We start from the raw sequence: 14,602 nt of genomic DNA, 5'->3' as shown, positions 1-14,602 counted from the left end.
TCTCTTGTCTCTGCTCTGGTGTCTTCCTCTACCCACACTGGAGCGTGACAGGACTCCTGATTTTTAAAAACTCAAGCAAACCAGGAAAGTTGTATTTTTTGGCTTATTGCCCCAATTTATGCTCTCCCCTCGGAAAATCTTTACTTCATCTAAGCTAAGACTGAGGTTTTACCATGATACCATAGCAGGCTTCAGATAAAACAAAGGTAAAACAAAATAAAACCTCCATACATTTCTTTCACTATCTTCTTTCATCTGTCTGCACTGTACCTGCTTCTGTGTTTAGGACTCACGCTGCCTGGTAAGAAAAAGCTTCTTGTGAAGGATGTGTCGAGGAGCCATTGTCCAAGAGCTACCCCTCCATGATGTCAAAGCCTGGAAGCTTAAACCTGTCAGATCTGTATCTAACAAGGTATTGGTAAACAGTGGTCTTTGATGGGAGAAATTGCCATGCAAGCCACTCAGAGACTTGGCAAGAAAAATGCAAGAATGTGTATTAGTGGTTTATCTAGCAAAGCTAGGGGCAAGTATAAGGACAACAGCAGAACTCTTCAGCAAGGATGAAAAGCACTTGGCTGTTGGAAGGGAACCCAGTTTGCAAAGGCATTTTGAAAGTCAGTGAGATAACGCCAGGCAATAGCACGTTACAAGTTACCCACTGGGTAGCCCTGTTAAACTTATTGAGAAAAAGTTAAATTTTCTACTACTTGACATTGGGTTGACTGTATTTTTACTTTAAAAAAAATCATAAGCAGGAGATGTAATAAAAGGGAGTTGTTTTAACTTCAAACTCCTGAACAGTTGTTTGGCATCTGACAGAGGTACAAAGATATTCCATGTTTAAATTTAAGCACAGTTGAGTTGGGGCTTTGCCTGCAGCAATTATTTATATATCAGTAAAGTAACTAGTAGCAGTAATAAGCTGTTATATAAGAAATAAATGGGCTTTGCATAGTTTTTTTTGGAAATGCAAGGTTAAGATGACTTACAGGATGATGGCATTTGCACTTCCCCCCCACCCCCATCCCCCCATTTGACTTCTTTGTGCATCACCTGACAGTAAAGGTACATAGACTCAAAGCAGCCTCTGCTTTTCGTCTGGAGAGAGAGAGAGAATAACAGCACACAGGCAGTTAGCCAGAGCTTGGTGACAACCCCCTTGCCACATACCCCATTGACTGAACACAGATATGCCACTGTATGACATGCTGGAGGAGAAAAGGAGCACAAATGGTGACTTTTAGAAGTATAAGGTTAACCTGATGTACTCAGGTATGGAAATTATAAAGGAGCTGTCAGTTGCCTTATAGAAAACCTAGAGTTTCTCCACTTTTACAATGAGGGAACTGTGGGCAGTCTTGGCAGGCACCTGTGCTTTCACATGCATGCAGGAACAGGGGAGCTCTAAGCCTGAGTCTGAAGATAATCACTGTGTGGAGACGGGAAATTGCTAATTACTGCAGTATATAAGTTGGTAGACTTTTTTTGCTGCAGCTTCAAGACAACAATAAACATGCAGAAAGCCTTTTCCCATTCTGCTCTGTATTACTGTTAATTTCACAGTCACAAATTTCAGAGCGTTTTCTTTCTTTCTTCATTTGTTATCACACCCTAAGTACCCTTCTCATGGTGACCCAACCCCTGCAACTTTCACAGGACTAATTAAAAGGCAAGCGTGTGGTTTGCTAAACATAATGAGGAGGTCTATGCATAAGTCAGGATCTCTATTACTGGCTGCAGCCATACTATTAAACACCCTTATCCACCAAAATAAGGTAGCCACACGTGAACTGCTGATTGCAAATGGTCTTTGGTCTGTGATAACTCTGAAACCACATCTAAAAATAGTTTGGGAGAGTGCTTGTTAGCTCGAGCCAGAAACCATGTTTAAGATATAATGATTTAATGAGGTAGATGCTCAAATGCAGGTGCCAGGATCTTTGGAGCTGGTAGACTCACTGACACATTTGTGCATGCGTGGCCCTTGCAGCACTGCCCGGTGTGCACCACCCACCAGTGCCCCACCAGGAGGGCACAGCTCTTCCAAGCCTTGGTCCCCGCTACCCCTACGCCTGGCTCCATGGTGTCCCCAGCAGCACTGTAACCTCCAAGTCATGACAGTCAACCTGCTGCTCTTTCAATGACCCTGGAAAGGGGCCCCAGGCCCTGCAGAACCGCTGTACTCCTGACCTTCACCAGGGAGAGACCTATGACTCTTGCTGAGGTGTCTCCGGCTGAACACCACATCCACTTTGCCATCAAAGACAGCCTGCCTAACAACAAGGGCAAAAAAATCTTACATGTGGGCTCCTTCCTCAGCAAACCCAGGCAGTCTGCTCTACTGGATTCACTCATACCTGATGCAGTTTTCTACCTTAAAAGCAGATGCTCAAGCTTTATTGATCACCCTTCCCCGCTCCCACCAGTCCAACCAGCCCAGCATAATTTCTGAGCAGGTTCTGCTCACAGCAAGGGCACAGAAACCAAATGCCACATAGGTGGAGAAAAATCAAGCACCATTGATGATATGTCCATTTAAAAGAGAAAAAAACCACAACACACCTCTGTGATACTCTGACCTTGCCACTGTCCTCCAACTCATTCTACTCTTCCCTCCGTGCTCCTCTTCCGCTGCCCCTCTTCACACCTCTGGCCTGGAGTGCCAGAGTGCCTGGGGGTGTGGGGAGGGTGAATGCATGTGCAGGGAGAGGCAGGGCATGGCCCATGTAAGAGGTGAACACCTGACTACCTAAGCTGGTGAAGAAACTCAGAAACATTGTTCAGAGGATCCGGGGCTCACCTATCTGTCTTTGGTGTGTGTTTGAATTCACACAAAATTCCCATACACCTAAGATGGCACTCTCTCTTCACAGATAGTACTGCAAGGGACACAGAGAGCATCCTGCATGGGATCTGGGCATCAAAGAGAGAGCAGATGGGACAGGCTCGATGTGGAATGTGAATGTTTTTTGAGCCAAGTCCATAACCACTTGTGTGTGTAAAGTTTGGGTCGTCCTGCCAGAATATAAGAAAATAAAAATCCCTCTTCGGGTCAGTGGAACGGTCCATCCAGTGCCAGCAGTGGCAGCAGAGGAAGGTAGTCAGGGAGACCATGTAAGCAACACCAGCCTCGGTCGCCTGTTCCCCTGGGACCTCCTCAGCAGCCAAAGAAGTTATGTAAAACATGCTAGAGGTTAGCAGTGTCAGAGGATCTTCGGGACCAGACTTGGTGACCACCACTGCTAGAGTAGGACATTTGCTCACTTGCTGATATTCACCCAGTTTGCAAACACCTCTGCAGAGGTGTCCTCTCGTGTAAAAAACAGTTAGGAAGCTAATACTCAGGCCTTGCCTATCCTATGGAAGGGGCAGGTGCCATTTTGCTTGCCTGTTTATTGCCATGAGTTAAGGGACTGCAGGAATGACAGAAAGTGAAATGCAATTAATTATTATTATCACTGATGTTTCAGGTAGCTGTTATTAGAAATTATTTATGATACTGAAGTAGTTGCTGGTCAGAAATTCTTTGTCAATCTGTTTTTAACAATTACATTTATGTTTTGGTCAAGAAGTGTTCCTCAGGACCAAGATTTGAACTTGAGGCAACCATGTCTTTTTTAATATGTCTCTAAGACTCTTTGCATACCTTGTCCTTACCTCTACCTTTATTCAGTAGGGGTTTTTTTGCTGAATTTTGGCATGAGACACACCTATATTAAGGGAAGCCTGTTAGCTTTTGGACTGGGACTAAGATGAGCTCTTGATCATCACCGGAAGCCAAAATAAGGACAAATATTTAAATGTCAGGCCAATTCTGAATGTCACACAACTCACAAACGTGGGCATGGGCCCATGCGCCAAACTACTCTCAGAGAAAAAGATGTACAATTTTTTAAGGCAGAATGGTAGAAAAATAAAACAGAAAAAGTTATTATAATTGATGATTAATAAATGTTTAAAATGTTTCCAAAAATACCAAAGCAGAAAACTAGCTTCTGTTTTTTTGAAATAGATAAAACATATTTATGATTTAACTAAAAACACTATGAAAAAAACTAAATATTATATAATTACATACTAATTTCTATTCAGGAATTTGCTGTTCCTACCCACTGTTCAAGTCTGGAACATTTCATCTTCAATAAATATTTCTATTCATACGTGGTCTTCTGGAACAGTCCCAGTTTAAATGAAAAGACCAACTTCTTCTAGATCACCACCTCATTTATACAAGGCTGGCTGGAAAAAGTAAACTGGATGAGTTTGGCCTCATTTTTCTAATCCTTAATTATGCAGCAATACACATTTACATATTAGTTCAAGAGGGCTTTTTCAGGAGTAGCCTGTGAAGAAAGGAGGAACAGCTCTCAGCATTTTTGCTTTGCCAATTTTCTTTAAAAAAAAGAAAGAGTAGAAGTGCTCAGAAAACTTCTGCAATTTCCATCCAGGTGTTATGAACTCAGACGACCCTTTGGAAGAGCCATTTTTAAGAACTAACTTCAAAAGAAAAATTATCTGTTCTGTCTTTTTTTCCCCTTAGATGTTAGAATGTGAAAACTTTATTTTTAATGTTTTCTGGAAAACAGAAAAGCTTGAGGAAGTTGAGCATACGCAGCTGGGATTTTCAGAGCCAAGAAATGAAAGGCACGCTTGTTTCTTCTTAATTTTGCTTCTTTTTTTTTTTTTTAGATTAAAAAATAATCAACATTAAGAGATAGGAAAAGTTACAGTGGTGACACTTGAAAGCAGACTAGATGAACCACTGAGCTCGAAGGGTAGATGTCAGTGGTACAACGTTCAAGTGCTAGGTAGGTACTGGCGGTGTTCCTCAGGGAATGATCTGGGTCAATAAATGTTTAAGTGCACCCTTAGTAAGTAATTCAAAAACAAAATCCAGATGAATGGAACTGTCAGTAAACTGGAGGGTAGGGCTGCAACTCAGAGGAATCTCATCAAGCTGGAGAAATGGGCTGGCAGGAACTTCATGAAGATCAGTGAAGGGAATTGCAAAATCCTGCCCCTGCGGAGGAATAGCCAGAAGCACCAGTACAGGCTCAGGGCCAACTGGCTAAAAAGCAGCTTGGCAGAAAAGGACCTGGGAGACCTGGTAGACAACCAGTTGACCATGAGCCAGAAATGTGCCCTTTCAGTGCTGAAAGCCAGCTGCATACCAAGCTGCAGAGGGGAGACCAATGCTTACCAGTTGAGGGGTGGGATCCTTCCCCTCTGGTCAGCATTGCTGAGGTACATCTGGAGTGCTGGGTCCAGGTCTGGGCTCCCCAGTGCAAGACAGACATGGACATACCCAAGGTAGCTCAGTGGAAGGCCATCCAGAAGTTGGGACACTGGAGCATATAGAACGTTCCATATGCATTGGATATGCAATGGAGTGCATAAGGAGACACTGAGAAAAGTTGGCTTGTTTAGCCTGGAAAAAGGGGTTCAGGGGAGATTTCATTGCAGTCTTCCCCAGCCTGAATGGGAGGTATGGAGGAGTCAGAGTGAGGCTGCTCTTGGAGGTGCAAAGCAGAAGGACAAGAAAGAAGAGACCCAAGTAGAAGCAAGCAAAATTTTGACTCTATGTGAGGAAAAAATTGTTTGCTATGAAGGTGGTCAAACCCTGTAACAGGTTGCCTGAAGAGATGTGGGGCATCTCCATCCCTGCAGGCATTCAGAACTCAACTGGACGCAGCTCTGAGACATTTACTGTAGTTTTGTAGTTGTCCCAGCTTTGTGTAAGGAATTGGGCCAGATAACCACAAGGGGTCCCTTTCAATCTACATTATTCTTTGATTGTATGTTAGCTCATCAGTCATAATGATTATATCTTTATGAAGAATCAGATTACATTACATACAATAATTTTACTAACTGTAATGCTTACAAGACAGGAAAGGAAGGTGGGGTTAAGAAGAATTGTACAGAATACATCCTCAATGAGTGCTATACATGAGAAAGAAAGGGGCGTACTGGGCCTTTAAGAAACGATATCAGGGATCAGATTTGTGCATGTGTGAGGATGCCTCATCAAAAAGGTATGCAGGAGTAGTGTGTGGGGCGGGCGATTGTTCCTGTGGGCTGAATTCAGTCCATAGCTGGGTGCATCCTATCTAGGCTGTTTGCAGGTGCTGTGTCACCATAGTAGCAAAATACGGTTCTGTCTTATCTTTAATCTAGATGTCATCGCAGAATGTGCCCCAGACATTGTAAAATTAATTTGTGAATTGAACTTCTTCTGGCTTTTCTGTGCTTGTTTTGATACTTCATGTGCTTTACAGTTACCCTTTACATAATGGGGAACCTTCTTCAAATGCTGATGTAATTACCATTAGGGAGCATAAACAATTTCTGAATCAAAGTCAAAGGTCTCATTTTCCTAAACGGTTGCTAGGGGAAGAGCTTATTTTAAGCTTTGAAACGTATCTTCCAATTTCCTGGGTCTGTAGTTTTCACCAAGTATGTAAATGTTAAACAAGTACAAATTAATTCTCTGATGGCCTGTCTTAGCAGAGAGTAAATCTGTTAAGGCTTATGCAAAAAGAAAGACCAGTGGTCTTCATGCAACTACCACTACTAATTAAAGGTCTTTCTTCATTTTATATGAAGTTTTTCTCCAGCTGTCTGAATGATATAAGCAAAGTCATTTGTCCTTCCTTTGCCTTACCTGAGGTATGAGGAAAAAAGGATTTAAACAGTTTTGGTAGGGTAAGGAGCTACAATCTTGTGGAAGAGAAGCGTTCTTAAAAAAATAATGTTATCATAATTTAAAACCTTGTTTATTAATATATATTCAGTAATTAATAATCTACCACCCATGAAACCAACCTGTTTTGGTTTAGATCTTTCACTTGTTTAAAAAAAAAAGTCTTTTTTTCATTTCGATGTGGCTATCTGAGCCACAAGTAACTTCAACAGAGATGTGAAAGCTACCTAACTTGTAAAACAAGAATTAGTAATCCAGTGTGGCATTCTGTATGCAAAGTGTGTATACAGAATGTGGAGATACATGCAAAAAATATTTCATATGTCCTTTTTTTCATTTTTCTTTTGCATTTCATAGTTTTTCTGGCTTACAGCCAAGTTGCCTTTTAAGAAATATAAAGTCATCTTAGTTTTCAGCAAAAGAATCCTATTCTGATTTCCACACCAATGTGCGGGGCTAGTCTTTTGTTCTGGCTTATAATGGAATGTGAGACTGAACCGAAAGAAAATTACTCAATTGACTTCTAAGAATGAAATGACTTATTCTTAAAATTCTCTGGGGTTCTTTTTCTCCCCTTCTCTTTCCCTCATCATTTAAAAGATAAAAATAAAAAAAGGAGGAAATAAACAGATTTCTGATAGTTGTTCTTGCTTAAAGCCATCATCCTCTTTCTTTTTTTAATCAGCTAATGCAGTGTGCTGAAGAGATAGCGCTGATCAGACAGTGCATTGTGACTTCAGATTGTAGTTCACTCTGAGCAGGTTTTTCAGAGAGGAAGTATTTCTGAAAATGAGAATCTGTACAGCAAGCAGAGACAGGGCAGGGCCACGGAGTTCAGATCCAGACATGCATTACAATGTGAGTGCCGACCTAGTTAAACCTCACAAAAGAGATCTGTCAGCTGGAAAAACTGCTCTCAGGGTCTGATAAATGCTTATGAACAACCAAGGGTGCTTTGAATGCTGTCAGTGGATCACTCACTGGTTTTTGATATTGAGAAAAAAATCTGAATCGGGGTCACTGCTAAGCTCTGCGAGCACAGAATCAGCACGGCAGGAATTAGTGGGAAAGCAGAAAAGTGCTGCCTGCTTCTTGGGAAGCACTGCTGTTGTACTTTCCAGTGATTACATCTTCAGAAAATTTTATTAGTAGTATGTTTACTATTGCAGATCATGCAAATATCCTGAAAATGAAGTGCTTGTTAGATGACCTGACTTTGCAAATCTTATCTCAGAATATGATAAGAAAGGTGGTAGGCTAGTGGAACTATTCAAAATATTATTCTAATTTTAATCTAATCTGTTAAAGAAAGGAAAAAGTCTGAATTTTGATTTGATAATGTATTAAGATTTTTCATTTAAAATTGTTTATAAAGTAGTATTTTCATTATTAATGGAGAAAGCCACTTTCTTCTTACTTTTTAAAAACTGTTTTTCCATCAAAGAAACAGAATGTTAGAAAGTAAGATACTGCGAAAGGAACAAGAATGGTTTCTCTGTGTTTTCCTCCTAGAAAAATAGAGGTATTAAGAAAAACTGGTTTGAAATATTGAATATTACTCTCATTTCTAGGCTTTGGTTTTGCCCTTCCTTACATATGCTACACTTTCTGAGATGAAAGAAGTGAAGAAGAACAAACCTTTCAGGTAAACTATCCAACTCCATTCTAAAGAAGTAATTTGAAAATTGTGGGAAATATTTTTTGTGAAAATTTAGGAAAATTGATAATTTTAATTAAAAATAAAATGTGAATGTATTTTAAAAATTCTTATTCTTCGGATTAGAAAAATATAAATGGCATTTAGTCAAGTTACTGGAATTCTTGTTTCTCACTTTCTATCCATAGGTATTTTTGTGAATATGTATATGTGTATTTATATTTATATAGAACAATAGTTTCTGTGGTATGCTTTCCAGTGTTAAGTTTGCACATAGAGTCAGAAGCAGGATAATGAAAAATCAGGCCAGCCTAAAGTGGGTAATGGTCCCAGGTATAGCTGAGCCTGGGAACAAAATTAAGTAGAAGTTATTAACTTCCAAGATTCAGTAAAGTCAGCTTTGGTGTAAATTGACAGATTGCAGCTTAATAGCTACCCTGCATTTTGGGACTAACAAAATGGTTGCCCCCCATTACCGAGCCATTTCTTTTGTGCTCTCAAAATATTGGGTTTACATTAGCAGGTGTCCACTTCTTTGAAATGTCCCTAGATTTGCCCAATAAGTGTAAAATTGGGAGTGACTCCAAGAAAGCTCATCTTGTATCAATGTTAATCGCAAAAGAGCATCATGACTGCTAGTGTGAATACATAATCTGAGGAATATTTTGTAGTAGAAATGTTCTCACAACAGTTCCTATTTTAGAACATGGTAGAATAGATTCCTGTTTTACCAGGCTTAGATTAGAGGATATAAATTAATAAGTAAGCATGAGGTGCATGTGATTCAGACTATGATTAACTTTCCAGTTTCAAAGTTAACATAGACATTGTAAATTATTTGCCTTAATCCTTTAAAACAATGAAACTACTCATTGCAGAAGTGATAGGAAACAAGGAAAATTTCTTGCCTGGGAAAAATCTTTGAGAATAACAGAAATTAGTCATGAAAAAAATTCATTACATCTATTTCCTGTTCCAAGGAGAACATTTTCTGTTTTTCAAGTTTAATTGGACATGTCCCAGACACTGGTTTCCCCTTCTGCCCTTAGGAGATTCTTCTACTGTCTAACAAATCTCATTATCAGAATGTTTTACTAGTCTAAACTCCCTGTCTTCATTTCATCCCATTTCTTCTATTAAACACTATTTCCAGCCACATTTGCAAGAAAGTGTTTAGTGTGCAGTGGCTGCGAGTGATTAAACCTGAGAAGAGCCATAAATACCAATAATAGACAGTTAAATCTATCCTACTACTTTCTCATTTTCTGAGATCCTTTTGGTACTAACACTTAATTGCAGCTGACATTTAGACAGACCCACATTTCAAACCTTGGGCAGGTGGTGAGCACAGTCAGATTAGCAGTTCATTACCAAATCCGTCATGCTGGCATAAATCCAATAAGACATGCTAAGGAGTTGCTATGAATTCTTAAAACCCTTCCTCCCTAGATAATTACATACCAATAATTGAAACACCACTGCTGGCATAGCTCATAATTTATGTCAAAGTAAAGTTATTTTAAAAGAGTATTTATCAACAGTTTTCTCTTTCATCCTTTAATTTCCCTTTATTTTTTCTTTCTCATAAATACGTGGTAAGACAGATACCACATAACAAGTGCCAAAAGCATCAGTTTAAAAAGAATGCTGTTCTATTATTAACGTAAACATTATTTAAAATGGGTAATAGCTTATTTCATATAATTTTCTTCATATGTTTCTTTCTAGAAATAAAATCTTCAAAAGGTGAGTTCTCTATTGTTTTAGGAAGACCATTTTTAATTTCTCTTTGCCTCAAAATAGTGATTTTCAGAACAGGTATCATTCTGCCTTACACTACAATAAGACTCTGAGGTTTAATTTTTGTTTTGAGTCTCTAAAAAGCAAGGGAATTTATACATTAATATTGATACTTTTTCTTTTGCTATGAATTAATGAAAATAGGTGCTTTTTGGATGTCAGCTCTAATTAACTATCCTTGAAAATATTTAAAATCGAGTCAACTTTCAAAAATATTTTTTTCATTACTATTATCACATTTGCTGTCTTTAACATCTCTGAAAGAAAGGAAATTAGTTTATCCATTCTGATTTATTTCAGTTTAAAAATTTATAATCCATCATGTTGTTAGGAATTTTAGAAAGTACTTTATATCTTTTTACTCATAGGGAATTATGCAGAAGTAGCTTTTAAACAATCCTTCAAAGAACATGCTAGTGTAGTCCATCACATATGAATGAAATTTGCTCTATGTGATGTGAAACTGGGCTCACGCAATCACCTTCAGGGTTTTTATCCCCCAGGTATTGTAATCAGAGGTATAACCTGAATAACAATAATGAAATAAAATCCTAGAGAAAATTATATATTTCATTCAAATATATATCCTGAAACAATTATTTGCTGATTTCATTGAAAAATCAAAGTATGAATTCCCTCCTAATCCCACAGTTTCTTGCTTGTGCCACCCAGGCCAATTATTCACAGAGCTTTATTTCAGAAATGTCAGGGATCATCCAGACATTCAAATACAACCATGAAAAATCACAAATCATGATAAAAAGTAACTTGACCTTGATTTTCTCAAGGAACATCTGGTAAAAACTTAAAGGAAGATCATAGGAAACAAGAGACCTAGAGGTATCGTACTAGGCTAGTTTTTCCATTTTTAATTGCTGAGCCATGGGCCCTGCTTTAGGCATAATTCCTAGGAATATTAGACTACTATATTATTTATAACTGCCTGCAACAGATGTTGAAATGCACTTTTCTCCTCTCTCATTCATACAGATGGAGTGTGTGTGCATATGTCCAGCGTACTTGCAGAGGAAACAACCAGATCGCTGGCACAGCTCCTTTGTCAGGAAACTCACTAAGAAGCATCACATAAGGCATCTCTTCTCCTGTGCACAAAAAGGCCCTAAAAAGTGGAAGAACTTAGTCATATGTGTGAACCATGAACCCTTCTCAAACACTAACACACTCCTGAATGGGGGTGTGTGTGTGTGTGTGTGTGTGGAGTATCTAAGGTGATAATATTTAAAATAAAAAATAGAATTTGAAAGTAAAAGTACCTGTCAGCGTCAGACTAACAGCACTTAAGCATCTGTTTCTTTGGAGATGATGCGTTGATATCTGGCTCATGACTGTTTCTGCAATATTAAAATCTACCAACTATTCACTAAAAATGTGAACTACTTCAATAAATTCCTACTAGTCTGTTACTGCAAGTATAATAGTTTGCAATCCTATAGTAATGATAAAAAACTCAAACAAACTAAACCCAGTAAGATATGCAGGATCAGTGACTAAACACTGAGCCTGGAAAACAATTGCAGAGTAATTTTGACCATATAATCAAAGATTTTTATACTCTTCCAGGATGTCATTAAAAACTCTTTCGTATAATGTCTCTAAAGAGTTCAGATGGCTCCACACTGATTACTTACAAAAGGAGGGATTCTTCACAGAGGTTAACATAAAATACTGAAAAATAAGTTATCAAGAACACAATAGACAAGCAGTGGAGGTTGCAGTGTAAGTAGAATCTCATCCCTCAGCAAATACAAAAGTCAAGCAATGAAGAAGGGGAAATATCTTGCTTATTTTAAAATAGAAACACAAACTGGCAGATCCAAGTGGACAGACTTTTTCTCAGTAATTGGAAAACTGAAATAATGCCACTACCATTTCTATCCTTAAGTGAAAATACAAAAATCGAGGCAGTTGCAATTGCAGTGGCATGACACTGCTCTTGGGCTTTGGCAAACTAACAGCTAGAATACCGTGTGACACTATCCATTAAAGACAACCTCAGACTGTGAGCTACTTGCTGTGTAGCTTGACTCTAATGGGATGCAGCTGATGTGACATTTGCATGTCAGTAGTTGCAAGTAAAGCATAGAGAACAATACCAAGACTGATGGCCAAAGATAACTTTCCAAAGTCACGATACTATTCCATGATAAAATGCTTGGTAGGATCAGAAGGCTCGGAGGACAAAAAGCAAGGTTGCCTAGAGAGTATTTTTTAGTGTACAACAGTGCTTCTTGACACAAGTGATGTCAATACTAACATCACAGCATTCCTGATCTTTAACAGATATTTAATTGTAGGGCACCACTAGAAACTGTGAGAGCGGTGTACACATTCAAGTACAGAAAGACAATACAAACCATTATGAGATAGATGGCTTACAGAGCTAGATGGAATGTATGTATCCAAATGAAATAAGAAAATGAAATTTAGATCTATCCTGCAGCACATAGTATAAATATAGGTCCAGTAATAAGAATTAGCTATATATGGCTACTGTCTTAATAGTGAATTCACACATCAATTCCACTTTCAGGAAGGAAATGGATAAGCTGCATTAGCAACATCAGATTATCTTTTGTTCATTTATCAGAAAGAACTGGAAAGAAAACAAGCATCACATTCCAACCAAGTTTGTTTTTTTTTTTTTCCAAAATATGATGTTATGCAAATTTTCCTGCAAGCCACAGATTACTATCAAGATTCCAGGCAAAAGCTGTTTGTGATGTCCACATACCAGAGTGCACATCAAATAGCAGGATAAAAATCTGCAGTGATAAGGTACTGAATTGGGACTGCCATCCAGGAACTGATGCCAAGATAATAACACAAAAGCTATGCTGAGCTAGTTATGTGTCTCAAATGGAAGACATAGACTAATGAAGTTATAATAGTTACACGGTAACCTGAAGATGGGAGTGCTACATGGGGAAAAGGCAGAGTAATGCCTGAAGGACACATTGCAGCACAGTTTTTGGCAAAGCAAAATTGATGTTGAAGCTGTGAGTTACTGGCAGAAAACAGGTTTTGCAATTCAAGCTGGGGATCTTTCCGAGCACTAATACTGAGCAGTAAGCCAGGAGCAGAAATGAAAGCCATGAACAGGAAGTGCCAAACTCTGGTGACATATTTAATCAACATGTAAAGGATACTTGCACAAGATTCTATGAAAGCCAGCATCCTCAAGTGGATATATCACATATTTGCTTAAGGAGTTTGTAGAAAGTCACTTAATCTCCAAACATAGGTTTTACTGGAATGTAAAATACTGAACTAGAAGAAAACAACCCCAAAACAAAGACAAACAAGTAGGACTTTTAGTAGAAGTTACCTCTACTCTGTTAGTTAAGACAATGCAATACAAGGTTTAAAAACAAATCCTCCTCACTCTTTTTTGCTGTCTCCTTACACTGAGAACCTTTTATTCCACACTTACTGTATAGTTCAGCACTTTCTGTGGTTTCCCAAACTGTAAGCACGGCACACACTCTTGTTTCTGAAAAGGGGCAGTGGTCCTTGCTGGAATCCTCCAGTCTGTGCTCTACACCCATCCAAAGATCACCCACAGGACTGGAATAGCCACCATCTCTCCTAAAAATATTCTGGCCAAACAGCCATCTGCCACCTCTGCTGTTCAATCAGGCCCTTGGATGAAGAAGTAAAGCAATACCCTGTAAGGCAGAAATAAACATTGACCAGAAGGGTTTCCACCTCAATACCAGCCATATGCTGGTCTTTCTAACTAGCTCTACACGTACAGAGAAGGCTTGATACCATCAGCAGTGTCATCTTAATTTCCCAAGTATAATACCATCAATAGCAAATATTGCAAGCAAGCCCTCTGTGAGAACCTTTAAACCATTTAAAGGGTGCAGTCACTTCCATTTGGGCTTTTCACATAAGTGATTGCATCAAAGCAATCAGTCTGTCAAAGAGATTTTGGAAATTCTTTTCCATCTGTGACATGACACTATTAAATGCTGTATGCTGCTATCTATCCCACTCGGACTTATGCTTTGCAGAATTAATTCATGGGTTTCCCCCCCCCCACCATTTATCTTCATTCACTTTAGTTACTGTCAAAATGATTTTGTCCTGTGCATATGTGGGTGTAGGTGTGAGTGCATCTCACATGTCATTTTAGTTGTCAAAGACCCTAGCATAGTGTTTTAAAAATTGGAATCACTGTGAATAGGATGTATTTCAGTATCATGAGAACAGGAAAATTCCCTTTTGTATCCCCAGGTCATTCACTGTACAGTTTATTTTGAGGTTTTCCAACCTTTTGTTCCAGCTACAACTAGCTTTTGAAAACAGGAAATGACAGATCAGCTGTCAGTCTGGAGTCACTAGATGGTCACACCTAACATTAGTGGAGCAGCAAAATTAATCTGAAATTAGCATCCATGGGTTGGATTCAGCTGCTT

The 14,602-nt window shown here is 38.8% G+C and overlaps 1 long non-coding RNA gene across 1 annotated transcript; it reads left to right on the top strand.

The window, feature by feature from the left end:
• Nucleotides 1-7,739: 7,739 nt before the first annotated feature.
• On the top strand, nucleotides 7,740-11,527 carry LOC114014399 (uncharacterized). Its single transcript, XR_003557866.2, has 3 exons — nucleotides 7,740-7,952; nucleotides 8,275-8,348; nucleotides 11,151-11,527. It is a non-coding gene; the product is annotated as an uncharacterized LOC114014399 (long non-coding RNA).
• The last annotated feature ends 3,075 nt before the right edge of the window (nucleotides 11,528-14,602 follow it).

This window comes from Falco cherrug, chromosome 6 (genome assembly GCF_023634085.1).
Source record: "Falco cherrug isolate bFalChe1 chromosome 6, bFalChe1.pri, whole genome shotgun sequence".
NCBI classification, from domain to species: Eukaryota; Metazoa; Chordata; class Aves; order Falconiformes; family Falconidae; genus Falco; species Falco cherrug.
The sequence above is the reverse complement of the archived record's forward strand: the minus strand, read 5'-3'. Positions and strand labels throughout refer to the sequence as shown.